We start from the raw sequence: 19,507 nt of genomic DNA, 5'->3' as shown, positions 1-19,507 counted from the left end.
CCGTTGCTATAGTTTTCTGCCAGAAATAGCCTGAAGATTTCATTCTGATGCCATCTGAACAGAGCACAGGGCCATGTCTTAACAGGTTCGCAGTTGCGCTGTGGTCTATTTTCAGACATAAGGCGGTTGCAGCATCATGCTACGAGGATGCTTTTCTTTGGCAGAGACAGGGAATTTCTTTGAGGCAGATGGGAAGATGGATGGGGCCAAATACAGGGAAATACTGTAAATAGTAAAAACAACTGAATGCTATGTATCATTTTCCTTCCATGTCACACTTACATTCTACTTTGTCTTGATCTATTACATAAAATCCCTATAAAATACATGGAAAATTGTTATTGTCGCGTGAGAAAATGTAGAAACGATTAAGTGGTATATATTCTCTTTGTAAGGCACAGTACATTGCCTTTAAATGTTAGCACTCATCACCACGCACTGAGTGATGGGTTAGGAAGGCCAGAGTGTGTTTCTATACAAACCAGATTTATTTCCTGTTTTTGCGTGCAGAATACACTTTCTGTTTCTTTAAAATATCACTTTCAGATTTTATTCTTAGTGCTGAGATTTTCACTTCATCTCTGTGCACCTCAGAGGCTTTTAAGCACACACTCAGTGATTTCAAAATTTTGTTTTTTATATGGTTAGATTTTTATTTAAAGTTTGTCGGTCCCCCAGCAAACTGCTCAATGTCAGTTGCTTTATTCTGTAGGTTCTTCAGAGCTTTTGCAGCATTCTTCACCATAGAACTGTACTTGTTTTTAAAGTGCTGCTATTCAGAGGCTGGAAGCACAATAAAGTGTTGAGTTTCCGTTCAGTGTTTGAGATTCACGATTAGAGATTTGTTTAGGTTCTCTGAACCTTAATATAAATTACTTATGGCACTGTATGAAACACCCCAAGTCTTTGTCTGTGGTTTAAAGATTTAAAGGCCAGTTTTTCCCATGTAGCTGCTACCATTTGTATTAACTTGCATGCGTTTGAGATTTTACTGTTTTGCCAAACATACTTTTGAATTTTTTTGTAGCTTCTTTGCAGCGAGGCTTTTGTATTGTGTGGAAAAAAGCATGATTTTTCTGAAAGATGAATTCACACAGCGATGCATTTTGATCATTTAGGGGCAGAACTGCCTATAGATTATAATCTAAAACAAAACCTTTGGAGTGTCCATGACAAGTTTCCTTTGTAGAAAAGTAGTTTTGTACAGCGAAAGAGAAGGCAGAATGAAAACTGTGGTCAGGGTGCTCTTTTTTAAGCTTAGTTTAGTATTCTCATCATTTAACATCTAAGATCCTGCCAAGTTAAGGGACCTTTTCTTTCTGTCACAAACTGCCCCTTACCAGCCATTTTGTGCCCTCCTGACCCCCTGCACACACCATTTTGGACATATAACCATATAAGCTTAGGGCTGTACCAGACATTTTGTTTGCACTACCCCACTTCACTGTAATGTAGCCCATTTTGTATTTTTTTTATTGCTAGCTATACATATCTAGAGACTGAAATGCTCTAAGTTTTGTAGAAAAAACCCCAATTATAATTCTCTTTCCACTTAACAAGTATGTGCTTGTCTATGTTGGTCTGTCATATAAAATACCAATAAAACACACTGAAGTGTGGCTGTAGTGTTGCAAAAGCAGGGTTTGAGTTTTAAATATACCCATCCTCTTTTTTTAAATATCCCCATCCTGCTTTTCTTTCAAGATCTGCAGTCATGCTGCCATCGTTTACACCAGACAGATTTGTCATCATTTACCTTGTTTTCTTTACTGTTCCCAACAACATACTGTAAATCACATCTAATTTGCTGTAAAGTGTATTCACCAGCAGGGACTGGATTTTGCTGTTCTGTTTCATCCCCGTGTTTGTTTTTCTCTTCGTCTCGGCCTGCCAGGGGACCGACCTGCCCCCTCTGACAGTCTCAGAGCCACGGGAGGAGCCCACCTTGTGTCACTGCCCGGGCCACTTGGCTCCTTCACAAAGGCCTTTTTCAGGAACAACAGAGCCGAAGAGAGGAAATGACAGCCTGATCACAAGAGGCTGCTCCTTGCACTCCCCCTCCCTCCGGCTTCTCGGGGTGGATACGGGTGTGTCCATGGCTGTGTTAAAAAAGAGAGTTTTGCTGCTGCAGAATCATTCAGTGTTATTCCAGCTTACATCAACTATGCATGCTTTCTTCTCTTATTTTAGGATTATTGGGTCCATTTTAGGCGGCGGGAGAGGACCACACTTAAAAAATTGTTTGATCTCACTGTCACATATGTGTGAAACTCTGAAGTCTTAAAGATAAGTGACGTTTCTTATCAATTAATGCTTCAGCAATCGAACAGGACACCTCCAACAATCTGTTTTCGGCCTGTCTCCTCTGCTGTCCTTCCTATGCCCCTCACGTTGCCTCTGCCCACCACAGACCCTGCACTACCTCCTCCCTGTATGTATACCAACCCCTTTCTGCATGAGCGCTTCCTCCATGAGGAAAATCAGCGCGGGAGCAGCCTGCATGTCTTTGTGTCTCTGCAACAGGCACCTTGCAGCAGTCGTAGGCTGGCTGTGGTATTGTCATTCTCTGGATGTCATGCGCAAGTCAGCCCTTGATCTCCCACTTTGAAGTGCATTGCTGCAAGAACGCGAGAGAGTACTTTGGGCTCACAGCGGTCAACAGAGGGCGCCTAACACCAGAGAACCTGCAGCGAGGCCTCTGAGGCAGTCACGCTGGAGGTCTGGTGCCAGGCTCACAGACTGCTGCAATAAAATTCTCGCCTTTTTTTATCTAAGACTGTCACATCACAGACTTGTGTGGGCCGGGAGGGGAAAGGGAAGAAAGGTTGGGGGATGGGGAGGAGGAACAGGCTTTGGGTAGGTAACACCAGAGTTTGTCTGTGTGTGTTGGTCTTTTTTTGTTTTAAAGAAGGAGGGGGAGAGTTGGTGTGAAAAAAATCTGGGATAAGTACAATTCACACCTCTGAACGTGAGGCTCAGGCCAAACTGGTCCTGGCTCACTTAACAGGAATGAGAGACTTGTTATGCTGAGAGGCTTTATTCTGATTTTGTTATTTATCTGATGATGCAAACTGTGACAGACTGTCAGGATTTGTTATGAATAATAAATGGGATTTGGCGCCTCATTACTGGGAAACATCTTTATTATGACAGACCTGTAAATGCTCTACAGTGTTCCCAGACAGTATTTTGGTTCAAACACAAACTTCTATTCATTTTATTGTAGCTTTATGTGACGGATCAACGTAAAGTAGTGCATCATTGTGATCTGCAAGGAAAATAATACATGGTTTAAAATCTGAAAAGTGTGTTGTGCATCTGTATTCAGCCTCCTTTCACAAACTGCTCTCAGAAGTTAGTAAGAGAGTATAGGGTGTAATATAATCTCAGTACAAATGCAGCCATTCTGTAAAGCCCTCAGAGGTTTGTTAGAGAACATTAGTGAACAAACAGCATCACGAAGACCAAGGAACACAGCAGACAGGTCAGGGAGAAAGTTCAGTGATTGAAGGTTGCTTCAATCCCTGAAGCAAAACATACCAAGAGGCCCATGGCATCTCTAGAGGAGCTACAGAGTTTAACAGCTCAGTTGGAAGTATTTGTTGACAAGACAACCATAGTCGCACACTCTCCAAATATGGCCTTTATAGGGGAGTGACAAGAAGGAAGCCAATGTGGAAAGAAAGTCACATAGCGAACATGTGAAAGTAGGTTCTGACTTTTTGGCCTACATGTAAAACACTTTGTGTGGCAGAAAACTCACAATGCACATCGTCCAGAACACACGATATCTATTTTGAAACACGGTGGTGGCAGCATCATTCTGCCAGGGTGCTTTTCTTCAGAAAGGACAAATAAAACACTTGTGTATGGAGCTAAATAGGAGTGCAATCCAGGAAGAAAACCTGTTAGATGCTGCAAATGAGTTGATACAGGAGCGGAGGTTCGCCTTCTAACAAGACAACAAGCCTAAACATACAGCCAGAGTTGTATTGGAATGGTTTTAGATCAACGCATATTCATGTTGTGAGTCAAAGTCTAGGCCTAAATCCAATCGAGAATCTGTGGTACGACTGAAAACTGACGTTGAACTCTCCTTCCAATCTGACTGAGCTTGACCTGTGGTGCAAAGATGAACAAAGTTTCAGTGTCATGATGTTCAAAGCTGGTAGACATGTTTCAAAAGACTCACAGCTGCAGTTGTGTTGAAAGGTGGTTCTGCACAACACTGAATCAGGGGGCTGACTACTAATGCCCACCCCACGTCTCAGGCTTTTATTTGAAAAAATGTTTGAAAACCACATATCCATTTCTATCTACTCCACAGTAATGTACTACTTTGTGTTGGTTTATCACCAAAAGTCCCCCCATAAAGACATTGAAGTTCATGGTTGTTACGTGGCAAAATGAGAAAAAGAAAAAGAGGTATGAAGAGGCACTTGCAACGTACCGTAAATACAGCAAAATAGGGTTAAAATATTGACTTCTGCATTCGTTTTTACTTATAGAAACAAATGCATACTGTCTTTCTTGTCCAAATGAAATGCAAACAAACTACAGATTTAAAAGTGTTTTATTCCTGTTATTTCAGTAATCATGCATTGCTTCTTTAGTCAGGATAGATGAGCAGCAGGTCTATTGTGTTTGAGGAGGCAGAGGGAAACTTCTGGCAGCTGCTCTTCTCTTATCTTTCCATGTACAGTCAATAAATCAATACCAAATCTAAGGAACAGGAAGCCAGATGGCCTCCCCACAACCTCTTTAGGCCAGGCAACTCTCAGGGCCTCCTCGGCTACTGTAGGACCAGTGCATGCACCAGTCCTTTGAAGGCATACACATTCAACAAGCAGCTCAATGAATGACTAAAGGGAACAAATAAGCTGTTACGACTCTGCTCAAATCAGTGTTTGTGTTTCCATCCGCATCAAAGTCCAGGGCCTGTTTGATATGCGGCCCCCACACCTTGATCCGAGCTACGTACAGGTAGAGAGGAGGAGCAGTCCATTGAGAGCATAGAGGGTCCTGTGGCTGCCTCTCTCAACCCTGGCTTGAGGGTAACTGACCCAGACGAAGGGTCTGGCCGTGGTCCCTGTTCCCCAGAGAGTTGTTCCTTCTTACAGGCATCAATAGACACATTATTTATTGGGTGGCCGAGTGATTACACGCTTTTAAGGAATATTCACCAGATTTGGGAACATTCCTGTTTTGGATTATATTCAAAGACAAAATCTTGAGGAAAAACTGGCAGGTGAGAGAGAAGTCAGGCAGGACAGATATCTAAAAACATCCCGTCAAACTCATTTTGATTTCTGTGTAGGCCAGCGGCCAGGTTAAACAGTACTCTGATTGAATTGCTGTTAACAGAGCGGTGTGAAATGCCAGCTCTATTGCCATGTGGGAGTGGGTAGGAGGGAGTTTCTATAGCCTTTGTTTGGCCCATGGTCTAAGAGCACACAGCTATTGTTAAAGGCCGAACCAGCCAGCCCCTCAGACTCTCCTTTGCCCTGCTTTGTCTCGAGCAGCGTGACCATTTCCTTTGCTCAGGTCAGGGCAGGGTCGTGGCTTTGGACACCAGTCTCCCCTGTCTGTCTGCCTGAACAAATCCAACAACGAGGGCTTTTACACAGAAGCAGTGGCAAGTTTGGGCTCTTCCTAAATAAATCCTTACAAGCATGAATATTGCAATGTTCCTTACAATTAATAACGTGTCTGTAAGATTACTCACACCTCTTGAACTTTTTCACAACTTGTTTTAGGAAAATCCAAAAGTCAACTTGTTTTCAATAGATTTTACGAAAAAGACCAACATAAAGTAGCTCTGAAGTGGATACACCTCTATTTACTCTCATGCCCTTAAATAAAATCCAATGAAATTAATTGCTTTTAAGAGTCACATAATCGGTAAATAAGAGTCCACCTGGGTGTATTTTATCTCAGTAAATATCCAGTTGTTCTGTGATGGCCTCCAAGGTTTATTAGAAGACATTAGTGAACAAACAGCATAATAAAAACCAAGGAACACAGCAGACAGGTCAGGGATAAGGTTGTAAAGAAGCAGGCTTGTGTTGTAACTCAGGAATGCCCAAGTCCGGTCTTTGAGGGCTACCGTCCTGCAACCTTTAGATGCATCCCATCTCCGACACACCTGAATCAAATTGCTGAATTCCTTCATCAGAAGACATTCAGAGTCAATGGGAGGATGGATGGAGTGGAGGTTCCAGCAGGACAATGACCAGAAACATACATCCACAGCTACAATATTATGGTTTTAAATCCAGGTATCAAACCCCAGTCCCTCAGGGCCGGTGTCTTGCAACTTCTGAATGTGTCCCTGGTCCAAAGCATCTGAATCAAATTAATGAACTGCCTATTCAGCGTGTCATTAAGTTCCACAGAGCCCTGCTAACAACCTACTTTTTTGATTCAGGTGTGTTGAAGCAGAGACACGTCTAAAATTCGCAGGACATTTAACCTTGAAGACTTGAGTTTGGCTGCCATGGTTAGATGTTAAAATGTCCTAGTCTGACTCCAGAGCTAAATCCAAACGAGAATCGGTGGTTGGACTTGAAAATTAATGTACAGTAGGCCTATATTTTTAGCTGACTGAGCTTGAGCGTTTTCTGTAAAGAAGAATAGGAAAAGGCTGGTGGAAACATGCCCCAAAATACTTGCCGCTGTACTTGCATGTGAAATTTTGTTCTACAACGTATGGACTGCATCCCACAGACTTTATTTTTACAAAAAAAGTTAGCATTTTACTTTCATTTTACAATAATGTGCTGTTTTGTGTTGGTCTTTTACATAAAATCCAAATGAATTTTGTTTGTGGCTGATATTTTTAGCATGAAATTACAAAACTTAAATAGCTGCTGCATTGCCTTAAAGTTATGCAACTGTTAAAGAGAGGACAGCTCGCTCCCTCTGTCCTGAGGCTTGGCTTATCACGACTCGGCCATCACACTGATAAGAGGAGGAAAGGCCAAAGGGGCCGTAAGAAACAGAGCGAATGATCCAGGTCAACAGTGTAAGGAGACTGGACTCAAAAGGGAGGGAAGGCGGACAAGAATATTATCTGATAAGAGCCACAAAAGTCTTTTGATCTGAGAGAAGCTGATCCTGGGCTACAGGGTGTCCTGCTGAGTGGACGAGCAGAATCACACAGCAGGTACAAACAAGCAAGTCCTTGAAGATCATCCTGGGCGAGAGCGTATTTACACAGAGAGGACTTCTCACTCACAAACAGCAGATGCTTTTGCCCTCTCAGTTGTTGTAACATTCTTATAATGTTTAGCCGTAATCTGTTTAGGTTTCTTTGTAGATTCTTGGTCAATTACAGACTTTTAACTTTATTAATTGTTATTGCCGTCTATGACTAAATCCAACACTAGTTTAAGTGACCCGACAAACTCCCACAGAAGAGAAGCTTGAATGTCACAGTTTTTTCTGTGGCTTTTGAACCATAAGTCACTGATCAAAAGCTTGTCTTGTGTTTGTGGAGGCCAGACAGGACCTGGGGGCTGGAGGCAGGCTACAGCCTGAACCAGATGCCTCGTTGTCTCACCCTGGGCAAGAAGGAGGGAGGGATGGTTTTTAGCCCTAAGTGGCAAGAGCCGAGGGAGGAGTAACCTAGCTCCTGCAAATATAAAGCTCCCCTAACGATCAGTTGCAGAATGTCTTTGGAATATAAAGTTGAATTCAGATATTTACATAGCATACGAAAAGACACATAACGCCCACTGTCTTTCACTAAATTAAACTAATCATCCCGTCATATGTCAATTAGGATTACCGATATTATATATGTTTGCCAAGTGCCAGAATAATGAGAGAGTTAATTTTTTTATTACTTTCTTCAAAAGTAATTTGAAGTTTACATTCAGTAAGGCCTCCACAAGTCGTGTCCACCCTTGGAGATGACTTCCAAATGTCTGAAGATGGCACTTTCATTTGTTCAAATAATTATATGCAAAAATAAAGACTATCTGTCCTAAAGGTGAATGTTGTGGTTTTGTGGAAAATGTACTATCAACCATAGGACAAAGATGAAATACTTTGTGAAGATGATGGCTGAAGATCGTGTTGTTTACCATAGCGAAACGAGTTCTGCACCGACATGGGCCAAAAACAACTAAATGAAGAACAGACCAGTTCTCTAAAACCTTCATAAAAAGCCACATTCCACTTTCCAAACACACTCAGGGATAACAACTAATATTCAAGTGTTTTGGTCATAATGACCAGTGTTACATTTAGAAGGAAAACAGGGAAGCCTGCAAGCTCATCCCAACTCTGAAGTACGGGGGTGGCAGCATCATGCTGTGGGTGTGTTTTGCTGTAAGAGGCACTGGTGCACTTCACAAATAAGAACATTAGGTGAAAATACTGAAGCAGCATCCCAACACATCGCCAGTAAATGAAAGCGTGGACACAGTTAGGTCTTTCAAATGGACAATTACCCTAAGCATACCATCAAACTAGTTACAAAGTGGCTTAAAAACAAAGTCAATGTTTCAGAGTGGCCATCACTAAACCCAAACCTGAAAAAGATGCGTGTGAGAAAGGCAGCCTACCAACCTGACTTAGGTGCATCAGCTCTGTCAGGAGGAATGGGCCAAAATTACAGCAAGCTATTGTGAACACACTGTGGATGGACCCAAAACGTTTGACCCAATTCATATAGTTTAAAACGCATTTCTACCAAAGAATGTAAACTTTTAACATTGAAAAATGTATTAAAGAATTCTCAGTCTCAGTCAATCTAAACTGACCTAAAGCAGGGAAAGTTAGCCTGCCTTCCCTTTTTAATACTCTGTAATACTTTCTGAATAACTACAAATAACCCCTTGTTTACTTTCTTAATTTGTGTGTCCTTAGTATGATTTTAAGTAAACAATTTATGGAAATATTGTAAAATCAGCTAGAAGTCACTGTATCTGTATCTGGGGAATCCATTAAATCTGATTTTAAGGCATCTTGAAAATTAATCATTTTAATTTCCTTTTAAAAGTTTCTGTACAAGCCATTAGATAATGGCTGCAATGTATCAGGACCCTGTTACATCCACACTCCAATTAAAAGAATTAAGATGTAAGGAGCCTTCATTATCAGCGCTCTCTGAAGCACTTCAAAGGCAGTGGTGGAGTGAGAGTGCAGCTGCCCCGACGGTGTGAGTTTCTCTTTTCCCACTGCAGAGGAACTTGTTTGTGTCGAGGATGTTTACGGATCCCAGGAAAGACAAACGACCAGCTTCTAGTTTGAAGGAGCTCAAACACTGTGCTGTGTGAGTGAGGGAAGGAGCAAGGCAAAGATTTAGGGTGTGTTGCAGGGCTTTTGTTAATCTCACCTGGGTTCTTAGAAGCCAGTTCAAACTTTTCTGACAGAATTCAACACTTTTAAAACAGAGATTTAAAACAGAAATACACTTGTTTGCACATATTCAGCATTTTCATTAAATAACCAGTCTTACCTTTACTCTACACAAGATGTCGCTCTTTTTCACCAAACTCATGAGCTGCTAGAGCTCCAACACTTTTCACCTTTACCTCATTGTATGATGTCAGCTTGATCGTTGTTACAATCTGTGCAATTGTGAAACACAAACATGTTATAGTGAGACAAATGCACCTCTTATTGGGCTTTAAATATATTTCAAACAAAGGGTTTTGCCACAATCAACTGGGTTTGGGCAGAATCTTTCCCCATCCGTTAATTTTTAATATCTTCAAGTTGAGCAGTTAGCCTGGTGGTCATTTGTTCTGCTGTTTCTTAGTTTCTGGGACGACTTTTATTCATTTCACCATAATAAAACTGTTGATGCCTGCATTTCTTTACTGAAAATGTGCTTTTTTTCTTGATCTAGAAAACCGGGGAAACTATGGATTCTGGAATAGTTGATCTATTTTAGCATCCTTCTACCTGAGGCTGGACACAGGTAGAAGAATCAGAATGGCACAACACATGACTGGCAGAAATTCAGCAACATTTCAAATCTCCATTATTCTAGATTTTGTGATTACACTTTGTATTAACACCGAAATAAATAAATAATAAAATAATAATAAAAAATAGATAAATAAATGTGGTCCTCTCTTCCCATGAAATTATGACGGGTTGACATCGAACTGTCTCCAAGTAGAGTCTCAGCTTGAATCAGCAAATGTTGCTTGAACTGAAGGTTTCCTTCCAGAGCTATAAATCCTGAGAGGAACAGACTTTCACAGGGTATTTATGGCACAGAGACTTCCCTTCCATTCTGTAGGGGGTAGTGTGCTTTACACCATTCATGTGTCACTGCCCTTTTAACTACAACAAACTGAAAAAGAGCATTTTCCCCCAATCTGCATCCAAACATTTAATGACACTTCATTAAAGAACATCTAAACTTTTTGCCCTTTAAAGTCCATAATATAGCAGCATGTGTATGCTGGAAAATACCACAAATGTATTTATTCAATTGTTTCTACACAACAGGATATTGTTGTTTTTTTTTTTTAAGAAATTAAGCAAATAGAAATGCCATAATTTACTTTTTCCCCCATTAAATTAAATAAGCTGCATAATAAAAGTGAGGAATTCCTTTCAAAATATTTAAATAATGTAAAATTAAGAGGTACTAAGTTATTTTAATCATCAGGATGAAAACCAGAAACACATTTCAGTTTGAGAAGCAAAACCCATACATTAAATATATTTTGTAGTAAAAGAATCCAATAAAGTGAAAAATTTAAAATAATGTTATTATTTACAACAGTCAAGATCAACCAGACTGGATGTGGAGATGGTCTAACTGGTTCATGTCCAGACCTGAGCTGTGTCACTCTAGGTGCATTTGCCTGAATCCCTGCCTCTAATTTTTCAGCATTTTCAAAGTAAAATCCACACAGAATGATGCCGCCATGACCGTGTTTGACTGCAGTGACGGCATTAAGGAGGGGACGCTCAGGTTTTATCAAAACACATTGTTGGGAACGACGGTGAAAAAGTTTGAAGTCTGTTTCATTCTCACAAATCTTTTAACTTCTGGAAAATTCCAAACATGCCATCATTTTATAACTTTTAGAGAGAAATATCTTTGAGTTTTAAATGTGGGCAAAACAACAAATATCTATTTGCCTGTTTCTTACTAAGTTGCACCTCAACCACATGCTTTTTGTAGCCATCAACACATTTTTGGAATTAATTTGGTTGGATATTTGTCCAATCTGCTCCGCAAAATGGGTAGAGCTTGGTTAAACTAGTTGGTTCCCTGGGTCAGACTTTAAAACTTGAGAACAGGGAAGGCCAGAACCAGAACCACTTTATCCAACTTTATGTTTTCCAAAAGCAATTTTGATGAGTGTTTGGAATCATTGTCCAGCTGTGTCCAGGTTTCAACCATCTGTCCCACACCGTCACCCTGAGATGAAAGGACAATGGTTAGGATGCTCAGGAACAACAGGGGAACTATAAACCCTCCACCCTGCCATGAAGTGGAAACAGTTGGAAATCAAGTTTGTCTGTCCACAGCAAAGCACCCTGGACTGAGAAGGTACCAGGAAAGAAACTCCTGCTCCAAAATCAACAAACATTGACCACAATGGCATCGAATGCTTGGAGGCGACAAGGTGAGGCCTTTAAACCTAAGAACTCTACACCAGCTGGCTATCATGAGTGTGTGAATACTGTTTGCAACATAATCATAGTTAGCAAACTACTTCAATCTTTTTTCAAAAGCAGAAACGTAAGAAAAAACACCTTAAAACTGTCTTCCATTGCCCACATATGTCAGAAAGCCTTTATATAAATTTGGTTTCTCGAGGGAATAAAGTCAGCACACATGGTCTCTATTCCAGTTGTAAAAGTTGTAAACTCTAAGCAAGAAGCAGGATTTTCCATTAAATCACGCGCATAGTGACATGTTGAAAAATATCATAAAACCCTCTAAAAACACATTTAAAATGTATTATTAACGGTTGCAAACAGAAACATGAACTATTCTGCACATTCTGACAAGTACTATAGCATTTAGCAGATCATATTTCATTGACAACTTCCATCCATCCATCCATCCATCGTCTATACCCACTTATCCATGGAGGGTTGTGGGGGACTTCTGCCTATCTCCAGCGGGTACTTGTTGTAAATGTTCTTTCTTTCTTTTCTTTCTTTCTATGTTGTTAATTACTCCTTGTTGCCATGAGAACTAAACTACTTCTACTTGGCTGTGTTTTCAGTCATTTTCTGTCCAGTACTTGGACTGTACCTGCAAAAAAACATCCCTTATGATCCAAATTAAAATGATTTGCTGAGTTGCTGGTTACAGTGATGTGGAAAAATGTGTAAGCCCTACGACAGCATGTGTGTTTCTCCAACATATTTGGATATATGGACATCAACCATGAACTTAAACAATAGTGAAGAATGTAAGTGATACAATCAAACAATTAAACTCATTTTTGCAAAACGGATTAAAAATGTGTCTGGTGGGGAATAAATTAGGACAACACCCACATTTATCCCCTCTTCAAATGGTTAAAAATACTTAGACATAACGCATCAGGTCCACATGATTAAAACATCACTACTCAGCATTTTAAAAGTTTGCCCTGTCTAAATATCAGATGTTTAGTTTTGTGTTCTCCTTAAAATGTCTCAAAGGAATTTCAAATTAGCCTCTCCATTGTACAGAAAATAGTTTGCAAGACCAAAACATTCAAAACAACTTTAATGCCCAGGTTTGGCCATCCAAGTAATTTTGCTCTGAAAGCAGACTGCAAGATGCAAAAAGAAGTCTCCAAAACCCTAAAATGTCATCAAGGGACCTAATGCAAGGCTGTTGCTATAGCAATTTAATATCAGCCGTATACCCTTGAGATGAAGTTTGTCATGCAGAATAAAGCCAAAGACCAGTATTTCTGGAATGATGTTCTTTGGACAGATGAGTCTAAAACTAAATTTGGACAGCAGAACAGAGGACATGTTTTATTTAAGCCAAATACAGCATTTTAGGGAAAGAACCTTATACCCCCTGTGAAGAACAGAGGTGGGAGTGTCATGGTCTGGGGATGTTGTCCTGCAACAGAACCTGTCCAACTTACCATCATTGAATCCACCATGAATTCCTTGAGGAAAAATATCAGACAATCTGAACCCCACAAGATAACAGTGACCGAAAACACACCAGTACATCCTCCAAGGTCTGGCTGAAAATTAAAAGATGGAAAGTCCTGGGCCGAGTCAAAGCCCAGAACCTGATCTCATTGAGATGCAGTGGGATGACTTGAAGCAGGCTTTACATGCAAGAAAGCCCTTAACCATCTCACAGCTGTAAGTGAGGAGAAGGCATTTCCTCAAGACCAATGTCAGAGACCGATAGATGGACACAAGACATCCAAAGGGAGTGACACTAATCATTCGGCTGACAGGTTGTTGTGTGCAATCAAATCACTTTCTTTTCCAGAGATAAATAAAAATTAGACATCAATATGTAAACATTACTTAATAAAGACTTGCATATATAAGGTGTCCTAATGTTTCCCGTGACTGTATATGTGAACACAACACTGGTTCATCCCTTGAGGTCAGGAACCTTTATGCTTGAATATTTCAGAGGTGCGAGTTAAGAGGGTAACAAAAATGAGTCACTCTGAAAATAGTTCCTAAAACAAGAAGAAAAAAACAGCGAAAGTCATTAGAAAAGTTTAAAAGAAATATCCATTAAGACCACTTTATAAAAGCTTCAATAATCTGGGTTCAGGCTGGTTTAAGACTTTTTCACAGACTGTATGAGGTATTTTAAGCTTAATTATATGTCAGTATTCTATTATAAATAACTACTATGTGTTTTTTGTTGTGGTAAAGCGTCGTGCCTTTGTTCCAGCCCTCCGCGGGTGTGCTGTTGGGCTGTGCTCGCACCTGGACGGACTTCCTCCTGAGGTGTATTTGCTCGAAACTGGGAAAGTTGCCCAGACTTCGCCTGCAGGTTGAACTCCGCCTGGGACGGACGGGCGGTGGGGTCGCTCAGTGGCAGATATGAGACTGGATGAAAACCTCGGGGGGCGCAGAAGCTTTATCTTGTTTTAATCTATGTTTTTTTATCCTTCGACTTCATCGGGAGCTCTTTTGTTGCAGCTAGCGAGCGACACGATAGCTACTTCCGGAAAACAACCTTCATACACAGGTAAGACGAGTTTCGGCGTCGAACCAGTAAAAAAACCGCATTTTTCGCTGTAAGCAGACTCACGTAGACTACTTTCTGACTGGAAACCGAAAAACGGTTACAATTAGCGTGTGTTTGTGTTAGAAAACGCGAACGCTCGCTGATAGAGAAGTGAGTTTCTGGGCTCAAGGTGTGTAGCAGTTAGCGCAAGCTGAGCTGAAGGTGAAGCCATGGCTGAAGGAACCCAGTGAGACCAGTAAGGACCAGTTTTTATTGCCTCCTCTGTCACTGGGATCTGTCAGAGCGGTGAGGAGATTAGGAGCACATGCTTGTCAAACAGGACAGTGAGTTATTTATGGTATCCGTGACAACACATCATCCTGACAGGATGGAAAGTGCTTGTTATGGTTACTGGGCAGCTTCTTCTTAATGGAAATATTAACTCGGTGTTTAGTCTGAAGGATGATGAACATTAAAGAGACATTTAACTTTCTGCACGGACTTACAAAATATCTCATACTTTCTGTGTATCTTTCAGATTGCTAAAACTTTATTTTGCAGGCACTGGAGCTGGATTATTAATTACTAATGAAGTAAAAGGGCTATTTTACAGCTTTTAGGGCAAGGGTGTCCAAGCTGCGGCCCGGGGGCCATTTGCGGCCCTCCAATTAATTTTGTATGGCCCCTCAACTGCACTTCAAGAGTGCTACAAATGTAATGCTCCAACTTTAGCCAATGGAGATGGACACTTTTTGTGATGTGTGTAAATTGATTGCTTTTACATGTGCTATGTGGAATCTTATGTTTGTATTCATTGTAGATTATATTTATATTATGGGTTAATAGTTTGTTCTTTTTTATCTGTGTTACCATGGACAAGTCTGTTAATAAAGCTTGATTGTTTGATCTTCTTAAATGAAAAATGTTAGGTAGAACACAAAATATTTATCTTTTAATAGCCATGTTTTGCTTTTATTTTAATTAGTACGACCACAAACATCCAGTGACCTTTTACCCAAAAACAGACCTGGACGCACCCATACATTAATTTAGGTAAAACCACAGCAGGGGTTTTTGAGGAAAGCTCTTGTTTTTGTTCCTGGAAACGAACTAAAAACATTTTCTAGACCAACAAAATATATTCGAACCAATTAGTTAGAAAGCCATACACCTTTCTTTTATTAAGGCAAACCATCTGAGACCCTTATTCGGACCTACAATAATTTGTTCTTTTCTACTTTGTTTTATTAAAGTATTGTATGTTGAATTTATTGCTGAGCAGGCAAAAAGGAAATACACAATAAAGTTATTTTGTTTTTTAATTGAAAAAAAAAAAAGATCCCCGAGTACACAAAACAAAAATGTTAGTTTAAATGCTTTTTATTATATCATATTATTTTTATTGAGAGATGCTCTTGTCCAGGATTTTTGTCTTTCAATCAGATCCTGATCTCTGAATTAAAGTGTCTCTTGTGTTCGTCCTGATGTCGTAAAGGCAAATGTGAAAAATCACATTTGCACTGTTGTGTTCATATTTACCAGATGGGTAGTTGCATAATTAACCTCAGAATGTTTAAAAAAGCATCAAATTCAACACTTTAGTACCTTAACCAGTTTAGATCAGGTGTGTCCTTGGAGTCTAAAAACAAGAATAATGGCTGCAGAGATGACAAACTTTGTTTTAGTGAATCTGTAAACTGTAGAATAATCCTGTCCAGAAAGGACCGTTCTTATTATTTTAGATTTTGAGCTAGTAAGGATCATAGTCATTTGAGACTCCTTAAAAGCAGCGAAATAGCCCTTTAAAGTAGTGAGGTTACTCGGGGTTAGACATGGCCCGGTATGAGATTCTTATGGTATTATAAACTTGAGCACAATAGTTAAGCTGTTTACACAAAAAACAAATATTTTTTAAATAGAATAGCAACTATTATTCCTCCTGCTGCATAAATACAGCTTGAGAAAACGTTTGCTTCAACAGCTCCTCAGTAGGAAGGGTTTACCATGACGTTTTAACAGTTTTTAAACCTTAACATTGGTAACTAGACCATGCTTTTGTAAAAACTGTCTCACCTCAGCTTTTCTAGACAAAAATGGAGAGCTTCATCAGGAGCTGCTTTGTATCTGTGGATGTTGTGCCAATGTGCTGCAAAGGTCAGAATGAATCATTTTTGGTTTAATAAGTACGCGAGACATGAAGAAGGATGCTTTAAGATATCATGTGTTTGCTGTCTGATAGATTGTTCATGTTGTTGGGATCACTCGTTCCCTGCATATGCAAAACAAACACTGCTGATTGGATGCAAAGCAGAATAATTTGCCTGTTCCTGTAGCTGGGTACACAGCTGGTGGAAAAAATTGCTACGTTATGATTATAATGGGACTTGTAGAGGAACTTTTTTTAACTGATGAATGATGTGTAGCAGATGTGAAACACCGCAAAATCAAAAGAAAGAGACTTTTTACTTCGGTTGAACAAGAAAAGGTTTTGATCCTAGAAGGAAGCAATGTAACCGCAGAAACAAGTTTCACAAACACGCCTCATCGTTATCTGTCAAACTTCAGGCAGGCTAGGGCTGTATAACATCTCTCCAGAGGTTGTTTTAAACTTTAAAACCATTCAAAGTATTTACTGAGGAGAATTATGGTCTTCTTGTTAATGCACAAATTACATAGTTTGAAACGAATCATTAAGATAAAGTCTTAAATGACTTGAGCAAAGATGTGTTTTAGTATCTGAAATGTCAGAGGTTTCCTTGATGTTTTATAATATTCACAGTTGCTGATGATTCAGAGGTACTAACAGCCGTGTTTGTATTTAATTAGATTTCAGGTGCAGGAGCAATAATTGCTGTTGGGAATACCAGACATTGGTGTAAGGTACAGTACAGACCAAAGGTTTGGACACACCTTCTCATTCAAAGAGTTTTCTTTGTTTTCATGACTGAATATTGTAGCTTCGCACTGAAGGCATCAAAACTATGAATTAACACATGTGGAATTATATACTGAACAAAAAAGTGTGAAACAACTGAAATATGTCTTATATTCTAGGTTCTTCAAAGTAGCCACCTTTTGCTTTGATTACTGCTCCTCACACTCTTGGCAGTCTGTTGATGAGCTTCAAGAGGAAGTCACCTGAAATGGTTTTCCAACAGTCTTGAAGGAGTTCCCAGAGATGCTTAGCACTTGTTGGCCCTTTTGCCTTCACTCTGCGGTCCAGCTCACCCCAAACCATCTCGATTGGGTTCAGGTCCGGTGACTGTGGAGGCCAGGTCATCTGGCGCAGCACCCCATCACTCTCCTTCTTGGTCAAATAGCCCTTACACAGCCTGGAGGTGTGTTTGGGGTCATTGTCCTGTTGAAAAATAAATGATGGTCCAACTAAACACAAACCGGATGGAATAGCATGCCGCTGCAAGATGCTGTGGTAGACATGCTGGTTCAGTATGCCTTCAATTTTGAATAAATCCCCAACAGTGTCACCAGCAAAGCACCTCCACCCCATCACACCTCCTCCTCCATGCTTCATGGTGGGAACCAGGCATGTAGAGTCCATCCGTTCACCTCTTCTGCGCCGCACAAAGACACGATGGTTGGAACCAAAGATCTCAAACTTGGACCCATCAGACCAAAGCACAGATTTCCACTGGTCTAATGTTCATTCCTTGTGTTCTTTAGCCCAAACAAGTCTCTTCTGCTTGTTGCCTGTCCTCAGCAGTGGTTTCCTAGCAGCTATTTTACCATGAAGGCCTGATTCACACAGTCTCCTCTTAACAGTTGTTCTAGAGATGTGTCTGCTGCTAGAACTCTGTGTGGCATTGACCTGTTCTCTAACCTGAGCTGCTGTTAACCTGCGATTTCTGAGGCTGGTGACACGGATGAACTTATTGTCTGCAGCAGAGGTGACTCTTGGTCTTCCTTTTCTCTGGCGGTCCTCATGTGAGCCAGTTTCTTTGTAGCGCTTGATGGTTTTTGCGACTGCACTTGGGGACACTTTCAAAGTTTTCCCAATTGTTCGGACTGACTGACCTTCATTTCTTAAAGTAATGATGGCCACTCATTTGTCTTTACTTAGCTGCTTTTTTCTTGCCATAATACAAATTCTAACAGTCTATTCAGTTGGACTATCAGCTGTATACTGTATCCACCTCCTGCACAACACAACTGATGGTCCCAACCACATTTATAAGGCTTGAAATCCCACTTATTGAACCTGACAGGGCACACCTGTGAAGTGAAAACCATTTCAGGTGACTGCCTCTTGATGCTCATCAACAGAATGCCAAGAGTGTGCGGAGCAGTAATCAAAGCAAAAGGTGGCTACTTTGAAGAACCTAGAATATAAGACATATTTTCAATTGTTTCACACTTTTTTGTTCAGTATATAATTCCACATGTGTTAATTCATAGTTTTGATGCCTTCAGTGTGAAGCTACAATATACATAGTCATGAAAATAAAGAAAACTCTTTGAATGAGAAGGTGTGTCCAAACCTTTGGTCTGTATTGTAGATGTAGATGACACACCTCCTCCTGCCACGCAGACTGGAAAAGTTGTCGTCAAACTCAGCCTCACCTGTGTTCGTTGAGGGTGTGGCCGCAGCACATGGGATTCACTCACATCAGCCATCTCAAAGCCGGGGATTCGACCCGGCTTTGAAGAAATGCAACCTCCGGTAATCCTGGAGGCCGTTGAAGACATTTCCCTTGAAAGCTTACGCTCTCACATGATTACAAGGCTTTTAATATGAAGAAAGTGTTTTCTTTGTTGAGTCCAGCTCTGTTAACACTGTGCGATGGTTAGCTGTGAGCATTGGAAACACAAATCTATTGTGATGGTATATGAGTTTTGATTCAAGTTAGGACATCATTTTAAGTACAAAAATTTTCAAAAAGAAAATAACATTTTTAGGTTGAGAAGGAACATGTTTATTTTATTCAAGTAATGCTTTGTAATTGGTCCTTGTAGGCTATTATTTTTCAATAACCTTTTACCAATGCATTGGGACACAATGATGTAACCTGGGGGACAACGAGTGTTTCGGGTCTCTCAACACCATACACCCTCATGCAGGGCATCCAGCCAGTGTTGATCAGGCCTTGACTTGCGTCCCAGCAGCAACCAACGGATCAGCCCTCTTTAGCCAAAGCCACCTTGTAGCTTTTTCTGTAGCTTCGCTTGCGGATTTTACGGCCGTCTTTTTAGCCATCCCTGCAGTGTTGGCCTTACAATAGTAACGGTTAACATGCAATTTCTTGTAAATCATTATCGTAACGCTGAAATTTGCCAACATTTTAAAATCCAGCATGTTTCATGATGCATAAGGGCAAATTTGCTTTAATACGTTCAGCCTTCCTGTTATCCACT

General features: G+C 40.4%; 1 protein-coding gene and 1 long non-coding RNA gene across 4 annotated transcripts in view; one reads left to right on the top strand and one right to left on the bottom strand.

Moving 5' to 3' along the window:
- Positions 1-1,473: 1,473 nt before the first annotated feature.
- On the bottom strand, positions 1,474-14,029 carry LOC124860940. Of its 2 annotated transcripts, none has more exons than XR_007036507.1 (3): positions 13,894-14,029; positions 9,467-9,578; positions 1,474-2,099 (listed from the first exon to the last, which is right to left on the bottom strand). It is a non-coding gene; the product is annotated as an uncharacterized LOC124860940 (long non-coding RNA). The 2 variants fall into 2 exon arrangements; XR_007036506.1 differs by lacking the exon at positions 1,474-2,099 and adding an exon at positions 8,982-9,276.
- Positions 13,940-19,507, top strand: part of lnx2b (ligand of numb-protein X 2b) — a 32,462-nt gene continuing 26,894 nt past the window's right edge. The window contains exon 1 of one of the 2 annotated variants that reach the window (XM_047354550.1): positions 13,940-14,158. The gene's annotated coding sequence lies outside the window, so the exon portion shown is untranslated. Of the gene's footprint in view, positions 14,159-14,232; positions 14,394-19,507 lie in introns of those variants that run through there. The other variant, XM_047354552.1, reaches the window with a different exon arrangement.

This window comes from Girardinichthys multiradiatus, chromosome 23 (genome assembly GCF_021462225.1).
Source record: "Girardinichthys multiradiatus isolate DD_20200921_A chromosome 23, DD_fGirMul_XY1, whole genome shotgun sequence".
Classification (NCBI taxonomy): Eukaryota; Metazoa; Chordata; class Actinopteri; order Cyprinodontiformes; family Goodeidae; genus Girardinichthys; species Girardinichthys multiradiatus.
This window is presented reverse-complemented; position numbering and strand designations above follow the sequence as displayed.